The 12,114-nt window shown below is 43.0% G+C and overlaps 1 protein-coding gene across 3 annotated transcripts in view; it reads right to left on the bottom strand.

The window, feature by feature from the left end:
• The window catches only part of NUDCD1 (NudC domain containing 1), a 149,761-nt gene that overhangs the window by 19,436 nt on the left and 118,211 nt on the right, over nucleotides 1–12,114 (bottom strand). The gene's annotated exons all lie outside the window — the stretch shown is intronic.

Genomic DNA, 12,114 nt, shown 5'->3' with positions numbered 1-12,114 from the left:
ATGTCTGAGCTACTGAAGTCTTCAAATCATGGTTTAAAGACTTCAAGGTGAAGAGAATCCCCCAGCAAGTGACCCATGTCCCATGCTGCAGAGGAAGGCGAAAAGCCCTCAGGGCCTCTGACAATCTATTCTGGAGGAAAATTCCTTCCTGACCCAAAATATGGCAATTAGCTAAACCCTGAGTTTGTGGGCAAGACTCACCAGCCAGACACCCAAGAAAGAATTCTTTGTAGTAACTCAGATCCCACCCCGTCTAACATCCCATCACAGGCCATTGGGCATATTTACCGCTAATAGTCAAAGATGAACTAATTGCCAAAATTAGGCTATCCCATCATACCATCCCCTCCATAAACTTATCAAGCTTAGCCTTGAAGCCAGATATGTCTTTTGCCCCCACTGCTTTCCTCGGAAGGCTGTTCCAGAACTTTACTCCTCTGATGGTTAGTAACCTTCATTTAATTTCAAGTCTAAACTTCCTGATGGCCAGTTTATATTCATTTGTTCTTGTGTCCACATTGGTACTGAGCTTAAATAATTCCTCTGCCTCCCTATTATTTATCCCTCTGATATATTTAGAGAGAGCAATCATATCTTCCCTCAGCCTTCTTTTGGTTAGGCTAAACAAGCCAAGCTGCTTGAGTCTCCTTTCATAAGACAGGTTTTCCATTCCTCAGATTATCCTAGTAGCTCTTCTCTGTACCTGTTCCAGTTTGAATTCATCCTTCTTAAACATGGGAGACCAGAACTGCACACAATATTCCAGATGAGGTCTCACCAGTGCCTTGAATAACGGTACTAACACCTCCTTATCTCTACTGGAAATGCCTTGCCCAATGCATTCCAAGACTGCATTAGCTTTTTTTCACGGCCATATCACATTGGCAGCTCATAGTTATCCTGTGATCAACCAATACTCGGAGGTCCTTCTCCTCCTCTGTTACTTCCAATGGATGCATCCCCAGCTTATAACAAAAATTCTTGTTATTAAAGCCTAAATTCATGACCGTGCACTTTTCACTATTAAATTTCATCCTATTACTATTACTCCAGTTTACAAGGTCATCCAGATCTTCCTGTATGATTTCCCGGTCCTTCTCTGTATTGGCAATACCTCCCAGCTTTGTGTCATCCGCAAACTTTATTAGCACATTCCCACTTTTTGTGCCGAGGTTAGTAATAAAAAGATTAAATAAAAGATTGGTTCCAAAATCAATCCCTGAGGAACTCCACTAGTAACCTCCTTCCACCCTGACAGTTCACCTTTCAGTTTAACCCATTGTAGTCTCCCCTTTAACCAGTTCCTTATCCACCTTTCAATTTTCCCTTTGCAAGGTCCAGTTCTACATGGCTTTTGGCCTTTCTCACTTTATCCCTCCATGTTCTGACCTCCATAAGGTAGCTTTCCTTGCTGATCCCTCCCATCTTCCACTGCTTGTAGGATTTCTGCTTTTTCTTAATCATCTCTCTGAGATGCTTGGTCTACAACATCTGCCTATGAGTTTCTTCCCCCTTTCTTGGGATGCAGGCTTCTGATAATTTCTGAAACTTTGACTTGAAGTAATTCCATGCCTCCTCTGCCTTTCAATCCACAAGTTCTTCAGTCCAATCCACTTCCCTAACTAATTTCCTTAATTTTTTAAAGTTAGCCCCTTTGAAATAAAAAATCCTAGTTACAGAACTATTTTTGTTTATCCTTCCATTTAGTTTGAACTGAATTAGCTCACGATCGCTCGAACAAGGTTGTCCCCTACAACCATTTCTTCTATGAGGTCCTCACTACTCACCAAAACCAAATCTAAAATGGCATTCCCTCTTGTTGGTTCAGCAACTACTTGGTGAAGGAATCCATCAATTATCACATCCAGGAAAATCTGAGCCCTATTATTATTACTAGCACTCGTCCTCCAGTCTATATCTGGGAAGTTAAAGTCTCCCATGATCACACAACTCCCATTAGTATTTACTCCATTAAAAACATTAAAGAGGGCTCTATTCATATCCAAATTGGATCCCGGTAGTCTATAGCACACCCCAAGCACTATCCCAGGGAGGCTCTAGTAGCTGTCTTCCCCAATGTGATTTTTGCCCAGACAGACTCTGTCTTATCCATTCCATCACTTCTTATTTCTTTACAGTCTACCTCACCATTGATATGCAATGCTACTCCACCACCTTTGCCTTTATTTCTGTCTTTCCCAAACAGCATATACCCTTCAATACCTGTAGTCCAGTCATGACTACTATTCCACCATGTTTCTGTTATCCCTATAATATCTGGTTTCACTTCCTGCACCAGTAACTCTCGTTCCTCCATTTAGTTACCTAGGCTCCTCGCATTAGTGTACAAACATCTTAATTTTTGCTGTTTGGCTTCACACACGTTCTTTACCCGATTAGGCACAGACATTCTTCTGCCAGTATCACCTATTAGACTGGTATCTACACTACCCTTCCTCCTTCTGTCCATTCTCCTACCCACGCCTGTATCCTTTCTTACTTCGTTTTCTTCCCTCTCAATGTTAAAATCAGGCATGGAGATTTCCTGGACATCTCCCAACCATCTCCCCCAAATTCCTAGTTTAAAGCTCTCTTAATCAGTTGTGCCAGCCTCCATCCTAGAAGTCTATTTCCCTCCCTACGCAGGTGAAGTCCATCCCGACAGAACAGCCCTCTGTCCATGAATGCTTCCCAGTGGCCATACATCCCAAAGTCCTCCTTATAGCACCACTGCCTGAGCCATCTGTTGATCATAATCTTGTCACACCTTTGTTGCCCTTCTCTAGGAATAGGCAGTATCCCACTGAAGATCACCTGAGCCTCGATTTCCTTAAGCATCTTCCCCAGCCTGGCATAATCTCCCTTGATATGTTCCAGCGAGAATCTAGACATATCATTTGTTCCCACATGAAGGACAATCAGTGGATTCTTTCCCGCTCCCGTTAGGATCCTCTTCAGCCTCAGATCTACATCCTGTATCTTAGCGCCCGGCAGATAGCACACCCTTCTGTTCTCTGGATCAGCTCTGGTTACAGGCCTGTCTATTCTTCTCAGTAAAGAGTCTCCAATCACGTAGACCTGCCTTTTCCTGATGATGGTGTGATTCTCCAGTCTATCCTCTGTTCCCTCTTGCTGTAAGTCCTCTTGATTCCTATTGTCCCTTGCAATCCTCTGCAACCCATCCTGTATCCTCCTTGGGCTCATATTTGGTGTTGTCTCCATTGACTCTTCCCCTCTTCCTATAGGACAAGCTGCTCTTCTCTTCTTCCTTGCCCTTCCACCTTCAGTGACCACCTGCTGTGCCCCTTCATTTTCTAACCCTGCAACCCTGTTCCTGAGCTCTATTTCTCCTTCACTAGCCCGTCTTTTCCTCTGCCTGGTTCTCTTAGTCACATGCTTCCACTGTCCACTTTCCTCACCCAGCAGTCTCCCCTCAGAGTTCTTTGGTCCTGCTTCCATCTGCAAATCTGAGCTTTTCCCTTCAGCCTCCTCATGTCTTTGCTCCATCATCTGCTCAAACCCCCTTCTAAAATCAGCCAGAGTTTCCACCTGCATCTCCAATCCTCGGATCTTTTCTTCCATCAGCTCTATCAGGCGGCACTTCATGCAGACGAAATTCTTTTCAGGTACCCCTTCCAGGATCATGTACATACCGCAGCTTCCACATCCAGTCATCTTCATTGTGTCTTCCACTGCTTGGGTCACAGTACTGCTGCCTCTGTATCCGTCATAGCCTTCTCATCTGTTAGTCTGAGAAACACAAACCCAACCAAACCAAACCACCACCCACAGCAAAACAAACCCCCAGCGAGCACCAAAACACTGCCAGAACATGCCACACTCCCTTCACTAGCTTGTCTGTTCCTCTTAGTCGTCCCCCCAAACTCCCCTTGCAAACTCCCACTCAAACTCCCCTGTTTACAGCTCTGTTCGCTGGCTCCTGTGCCGCTGCAGCTGTCCGCGCTGCTGCCTGACTGGCTGGCTACCTTTATAGGATCTCCACTATGGCAGTGTGGCACAGAGAAAAAGTTGTTCATTCAAGTAGGCAGGTCCAAGGAATTTATAAATTTTAGGTCATAACCAACATCTTTAACTCCACCTAGAAGCCGATGGCCATCTTTAACTCCACCTAGAAGCCAATGGCCAGCCAGTGAAGAACGTGGAGCACCGGTAACATATGCCACCACTGAGATACGCAGGTTAACAAATGGACTGTCGCATACTGTGCCATTGCTAAAACTCACTTGAAATAGCTATCTTCAGATCACAATGTTACTTTCCATGAAGGCTGGTTCTTAATGAAGTTTTAATGATCTTCTTGACTAATTTTAAGATTAAAATTTTAACACTGACCAAAAGCTATTCATTAAAATATTATTGTCAGTACCTAATAAAGAGCAAGGCAGATGTCCCAGCAACCAAGTGAAAACTTTGACTGTGGAACTGATTTATTAAAAAAGAAGAACTTGGATTAGGAGTTAGTTTAGGTAATTCTAGAATCTGAACATCATCATGAAAACTCATATTTCAGGTCAATTTAATAACACTGCTGTAACCATTATTCACGTGGTTCTCACAAAGCAAGCAGAAAAAAACAAATGTCTAAGTTAATTTAATCAAATTTTACAGCTAATTAAAATAAAGCCACCATGTCAGTTATTAAAATTATGAGAGTTCTGTTTATAATTACATTAATTAATTAGAATCATGTTATCCCTTTTGATTTACATGATAGTATCCACTTATATGAGATAAAAGATCAGCTGTCCTTTCTTTAGTCTGAAAAAGAGAGACAAACAAAACATGTCAATAACTGCTATTAGCTTCCTGATTCCAGGGATGCACTTTTTCTCTCAAAGGAAAAGGAAGAACAATTTTGATAATGCCTGGACATAAATTGTTGCAGACTTTTAAGGAGAACACACACGCGCACACACACGTACGTATATATATATATATATATATATATATATATATATATAAAAACCTACAGTATTCTTTAATTGCAGTCATTTTCTTTCATAAATGTTTGCCTGCTTAATCAATGGCTAAGTTTTCCTGCCCCAGATATAATCATTCTCATAACTAGTCCTTACTTGGAAAACAGCTATATCTTAAAATCATGATACAAGAACTGTTATGGATAAATTTAACTTGCAAGTAGGGGAAGGGAGAAAGTGAATGAAACATATATGTAATGTTCAGTGTTTCTGATATCAAAAGCCAACTCAAAGTTGCACATTGGACACTATCTTGCATATATACTCTGTAGGCTAAAATAATTTGCATTGCTGCTCTTTCCATAACATTTTAACTAATTTATACTAGCTTTATCACCAACAAAAAGCATCAACTTTTTAAAAGTAGATGTGTAACTTTAAGCTACAAAGAATATAAGTGAAGATACACAGTTCATGAACAGAATTTGTTTTAGAATCTTTCTAGAAGTTTAGAGGCTGCTTACTAACTGTTCTTGCCCTGAGCCTTTCTTTAGCCACAAATCTGAAAGTCAACTTCATTTAGATTAAAAGGGTAGGGACGTGTGTGTCTCTAAGAGCTGGCCACACACACACACACACACACACACACTCCCCTATTACAAGACAATAAGTACTACTATCACCTGAAATAAAAATCCCTTTCATCTGGTGAAATGACTATGGCCTTCTTTACCAAAAGGTCTTTTGGATTGCCTACAGCATCCCCCCATTCTACAAGTATTTTTGGTCCATTTTATTGTCTTGATGAGTTCCCCAACATAAAAACTGTGTAAACCAAATGTCAGACCTTCTCTTCTGGCTAACTTAATAACCTACACAACTTTCCCTCAATTCCCAAGGACAATTTTTCAAAAATAATAGGATTAGAAACTTAAACATCATCACTATATGAGCGTCCTGTCCAAATTTCAGCAAACAAAATATAAGTTGCTGAAGTGATAAGACATTTAACTTTTCTGAAAAGGATCACAGATGCTCATCCACAACTGACCATGACACACATGAGAATGAAACAAAAAAGATAGATTTTAAAGCAGGAAGCCACAACTTCTTATATTTTTAACTTTAATCAGGGAGACACCAACTCTCCATTTGTCCAAAAAAATTCCAGGCATTTACTTGTGTACAATGTGATGTTACAGGGCTTCCATACCAAATATCTAGCATTCAGGGTTGGCCCCCTTCAGCCTACCCGCTAGGATTCAGCCAGCCTCTGAATTCTCTTGCACTCCTCACAAGACAAAATGACGGTACACTCAAAAGATACCCCAGTCTGTGAAGAACTAAAGACTCTCCTCCTACCTCCAGACGAGCAAGGTCAACAAGCCAACTTTTGGGTCTCTTATGCAGATTCATAGAAACGTAGGGCTGGAAGGGAGCTTGAGCGGTCATCTATGCCAGACCCCTGTGCTAAGGCAGGACCAAGTAAACCTACACTATCCCCAACAGTTGTTTTTCTAACCTGTTCTTAAAAATCTCCAATGACAGGAATTACATAACCTCCCTTGCTAACCTATTCCAGGGCTTACCTTCTCTGATAGTTAGAAAGTTTTCCCTAACATCTAATCTAATCTCCCTTTCTGCAGATTAGGACCATTACTACTTGTCCTACATTCAGTGAACATGGAGAACAATTGATCACCATCCTCTTTTTAACTGCCCTTAACATATTTGCTGCGACGAAGGCATGGATATTTTGCTGGTCTTGCCATGAGGGAAAAATCCCTTCCTGACCCTAAAACCTGTCAGTCAGACCACATCATCTTGGAAACACTGTTCAAACTACCTCTCTTATAGGGCAAAGAGGGTGGGGCAGCAAGTGTTGCTGAATGGCTGTTACATGCTGTGATGGGCTGGATCACAGAAACCCCCTTGGGGCTGCCAACTGATGTGCCAAGACTACTTCTGCCCCTGCTTTCTTGCCCTGGCAGCTTGGGACTACAGTGCCCTGCCTGATTTGAGCCAGACCCGCTGGCCTGCTGCAAACCCAGAACTTCCATTTGTGATCTTATCCAAAGCATCTTCACTGGGAGTCTGCAATTGTATTCTGGACACCTCGTAGATAGACTGCTGACATTTTTATCTGATGGGAGATATGCTCAGAGTCACGAAACCTGTGGAACTGGGGTAAGGACTGGGATCTTCCTTTACCCCGGCAGTTAATGTAATACATTAATGCTGGACAACAGGGCAGCACTTTGAGTGACCTCATACAAAAAAGTGTTGGCCAGCATATACATACTGCTCTAAATTCTAGAATCTTGAATGAAGTATCGATTTCTGTGTCGACCATTTGCCCTGTGCTGTCTCTCTCTGTAGGTGAGCTCCCCATCCTAACAGAGATGCATCTGCTGTGAGGATCTTCGAAGGTGCTGAATGCAAGAATGGGGTTCCAATATAGATCCTCCATGGGTTCTTCCACCATGTAAGAGAGTTCATTACATTCCAAGGCACTGTGACACGTTTGTGTCTGTTTGGGGTGTACTCTGCTCTTAGCCATATTTTTAGCATCTGAGGTGCATCTGCATGTGGGGAGTCACATACATGAAAGCTGACATGTGCCCAAGATCCGTAGTAAAGCCCTCACTGTTTGTGGGATGAACTGTAACGCTGAAATTAGATTGGATGGAGTGGAGAATCTCACCTTGAACAGGTAGGCTCTTGCTGTTGTGGTGTCTAGAGCAGCTCTTTATAAAGCTCCTATTCTCTGTACTGAAGGTAGTATGGATTTTTATGGTTGGCACAGAGATCCAGAGATTGGAATAGTGTTAATGCTCTGGATGTTTCTGTGACCCTGTGGATTCTGGGGGACACTTGAGGATATTATGAAGATTATAAAACTGCAATGAGTTGTGCCAGATTTGCCATGTAAGATATTTGCAAAAATGTTATAACTTGCCAGATATGATAATCTCATTTATGTATTTGTATCACCTTTGTATTATGAGTTATAAATATGTATGTCTGTAGTTCAAACTTGTGCTATGCTTCTGGCTGTCCCCCCCAGACAGTTTAGGTGTCAGCTCTGCCTAGTCTGCTTGATGGCCCATTAAGGACCATCAGCTATACAAGTGACCCATTGAGAGAAGGCAGATACACCTTATGACTCACATACATATGGACAGAACTCTAAGGCCTCCAAGCCATGTGCTGGGCAGTTTTTTGTTTGAACTGCCCAAACAGTTCAGTTATATTCTTTTTGTTTGAACTGCCCAAACAGTTCAGTTATATTCTTTTGCCATGCGGGTAAAAGAATATAAAAGGCAGCTGCATCTTCTCCATTTTGTCTTCAGTCCTGCTTCTTACCTCTGGAGGAACTTTACTACAAATTGAAACTCTGAACAAAGGACTGAATGATCCATCCAAGCTATGGATGTATTCCAGAGGGACTTTCAGCAAACTCACCAATACTGCTAGGAACTTGATATATGGACTTTGAAGTATTTGTATGTATGTGACTGCTTTACCATTTAATGTATCTCTTCTTGTTTGTTTGTTTTTTCCTTTATAATAAATCTTTAGTTTTAGACACTAAAGGATTGGCTGGCAGTGTGGTATTTTGGGTAAGATCCAAACCCATACTGATGCGGTAATGGGGCTGACCCTTTGGGGTCAGAAGAACATTTTGTATATGTGAGCAGAGTTTAAAATAACTTCTCACTGTACTGGACCTAGGTGCTGACTCGGAGCCGGAGACTGAAATACAATAAATGGGGCTCTATGATACATATATTTGTTTCTTGATAACCAGTGTGGGGGGATCAGAAGCACAGTTTATGACTGGTTGAGGAGATTAACTTCAGTGTTACCCACCAGTCTTGGGAGTATCTGCTCTCCCTTTTGCAGCCTGCCCTGACCTTGGCATTTCCAGTGAGGGCTGCCCCAGGCACAATGGGTCAGAGCTGCCAACTGGACCTCTTGAGGAGACTGACCACTGAGAAGTCAGTCATCCAAATATGGGAACACAGATATTCCTGACTGAGCCGCTACCACTGAGAGTACCTTTGTGAACACCCTTGGGATCATGAAGAGTCCAAGGGGGAGAATTTGATGTTGATAGTGATCAATCCCTATTACGAAGCATAGGAAATACTTATGGGAGAGGTGGATGACTACATGAAAGTAGTTTTCCTGTAGGTGGAGGGCAACAAATCAATCTCCTGGATTGAATGATGGAATTATGTTAGCTAGTGTCATCATTCTGAAGTGTTGTGCTAGGACACAGTTCAAATTCTTGAGGTCAAGGATTGGTGTCCACCCTCCACCTTTCTTGGGAACAAGGAAGGAACTGGAATAGAACCCTCTTTTGAGGAACTCTGGTGGGACTGATTCTATTGCTCCTAACAGGAGGAGAGAAGGAACTTTTTTTAGTAGCTCCTTGTAACAGAGTGTCCCTGAAAAGAGTCAGGAAGGGGTGTGAGGAGGAGGAATGAAATGAAAGTACATAGAGTAACCCACTTTGATGAGCTCCAGTATCCATTTATCTGAGGTAAGTGTATAGTGAGACTTTGGCAAACCAGGAAAGTGCCTGAAACCACTATGGCTTATTGCTAAAAGCAGCCAAGTCAGCAGGCTTAGCTTAACCAAGAAAGGAGGGGAGGGGGGTTTTTGGGTGCCAGAGAGGGCAGCTTGACCCTGAGTCCTTCCTGATAAGAATTGTGTTGATGTTGCTGATACATTTTACAAGAGCAGGATGTGCCCCAGGAATGTCTATTGGGGCCTCAAGGCTGCAAGCTCTGGAAAAACCCACACCTGGTTAATCGATAATCAGAAGGAACCTCTCGCTTGACCACTGAAACTGCTTACTTAACAAGTTTTCTTTAAGGGACACGTCATTCTATTACCAACGTATAAATAAGGGGGAAAAGTTTGAGGTAGTGGGACTCTTCAGGACTGGACTCTCCCTCTGGATGCATCTTGTGTTCCCCACTAGCAGACGGGCTGCTGCTGTGCCATGCAAGAGCCACACTCAGCTTTGGTAATTATCAAGGGTTGGGGGTGTTTTACTAACCTGTTGCGGACGTGTGTATAAGTGCTTGAGACTAAGTAAAGTTTAGCTTTAAGTGAAAGCACTCGTGTTGTCCTGTTTGTGCCAGCCATCTATTGGTCGGACGGCCGTGTCTCCCCTGATTTATTATTTCCTGACACCACCTCGCACAGAGCAAAAGTTACCAAGAGCTTTGGGTTGAAAGAACCCCAGGTAACAGAAGGTACTCCTAGGCAAGTAAGTAGCATGATAGATTATCTCCAAAGGAGGGGTAGTTTCACAACAGCTGATCGGATTGCCTGATGCCCTCGACTGAAGTGTCGAAAGTGCCTTTTAGAGGGAGTGGCTGATTGAGTAGAAGTAGGGGTGGGAGGCCCCCATTTCTATGGACTGGACTTTCTCCTAAAGGGCTCCTGAAACTTAGTGAAAGCGTGCGGATGGTACCAAAATGATCTTGATATTTGAGTGGGTTGGAATCTAATATAGTGCCTTTTCGTTGCAAGCACATAAATGGGACCTTTCCCTGGGGACAGATGTTGACTAAGAATGTTTTGACTCTTGGACTTCTTTTACTGGAATTTGAAGAGTGTTCACTAGCCTTTCCATGCCATTCTGGAAGGTCTTAAAATCATCAGCATAGGAGAGTGGTGGTGGTATTACTGTCTTGTCTCGAGATGAAGAGAACTTTACAGATGGAGATGAGAGCGCCTAAGCCAGAGACTCTTGCTTCTCCTGTATATCGCCCCGTACTGGAGAAGTGCACAGTACTGGAGAACGGTTTGTAGGTGTTGGTGGACGGTATGATACCAGTGAGTGCCAGTGCTTTCTCTTAGGCAGCCAATGGAGTTGGTCGCCATAGTGGCCCCATGTGTCCTAGTAACCCCACTACAGTGGGGGATAAGGGAAGGGACCCAATGATAATCTCTGTCTGGGCCTGTGATGTTTGGTAGGTTTCCTAAGATCCTCATCATGAAAGGGACTTATGGTGGTAGAGTAATATAGTATCAGGATGGATCCCAATACCGAAATCTCTGAGTACAACACATCTTTCCCGAGCTAAGGATCAGGGTGGCTTCCAATGTCCTAACTGGTACCAAAGACTGGAGACTTAAGCAAGTCTCAACTTGCTACTTTCTCAGAGGTACTGGGGACATGACACGAGTAGATCTTCTCCATATTGGTGACTCTGGGTTCATGAGAGATAATGAGATTCTCTGAAAAAAGGAACTGGGAAGGAGGTGGAGGGCTCTGATAGCCTTACTTGAAGTTTGGGATGGTTCTGATTGGCAAGATGTAGGTTGTTGAGGTATCGAGATAATTGTAGTCTCATCTCCTCTTTCAGAGGTATGCTTAGATGCTGGTACCATGACACTGATGATAGACCTGTGTCTCTTGCAGTGCTGCAAGATGTCAGACGGTGCTGCCTCAGTAGTTGCTCTGGTGATAGCTATGTCCAAATGAGGTTTTGCCTCTGTCCCAAGGCTTCAGTACCACACTCAGAGCTTCTACAATACCCCTAGCGGGACGAGAGGTCTCCTGAGAATGGGTCTTATGGGGCAATCTACCTCTTTTCTTCATTTCCTTGTTTGAAGTGATAGGTTTCCTCTTCTTTAGAGTTTTAATGTCCAGAGCTGCAAATGAAGCAGCAACCAGGACCAAGGTGGCCTATGATGTAGAGACCAGTGTTCGGGGGGATAAGGACTTCTCCAGAGCTAGAGCTGAAAGATCCAAGAAGTGGAGGGGAAGGAGCCCCCCGCCCCTCTTCTACTAACACACCAGTGTTAAATAAAATAAATAGGTATCAAATGAATGCAGAAAACACTATTAAAATAAATAATAACGTAGAGAATTCACAAAGTGAAGGCAGGAAGCTGCATACAATAGAACACTCTGTCTCAAGCCACAGGCAGTTGAGAAAGAACAGCGTGATGGCAGGCTCATGCCTCCCCATAACCTCTCATTCAGAGAATGAGGCATTGCTCTCTGCAGGCCTATGATCACTACACTGCACTCTCTGGCTGCAATTGCACAGGCATGCACACATCCTATGATGGAGCACCGACTGGAATATATACTTGGAAAAACGTAGAATTCCAAGATAGCATGTTTGTATAAGGATCATCAATT

The sequence above is a fragment of the Lepidochelys kempii genome, chromosome 2 (assembly GCF_965140285.1).
Source record: "Lepidochelys kempii isolate rLepKem1 chromosome 2, rLepKem1.hap1, whole genome shotgun sequence".
In the NCBI taxonomy this organism is placed as follows: Eukaryota; Metazoa; Chordata; order Testudines; family Cheloniidae; genus Lepidochelys; species Lepidochelys kempii.
This window is presented reverse-complemented; position numbering and strand designations above follow the sequence as displayed.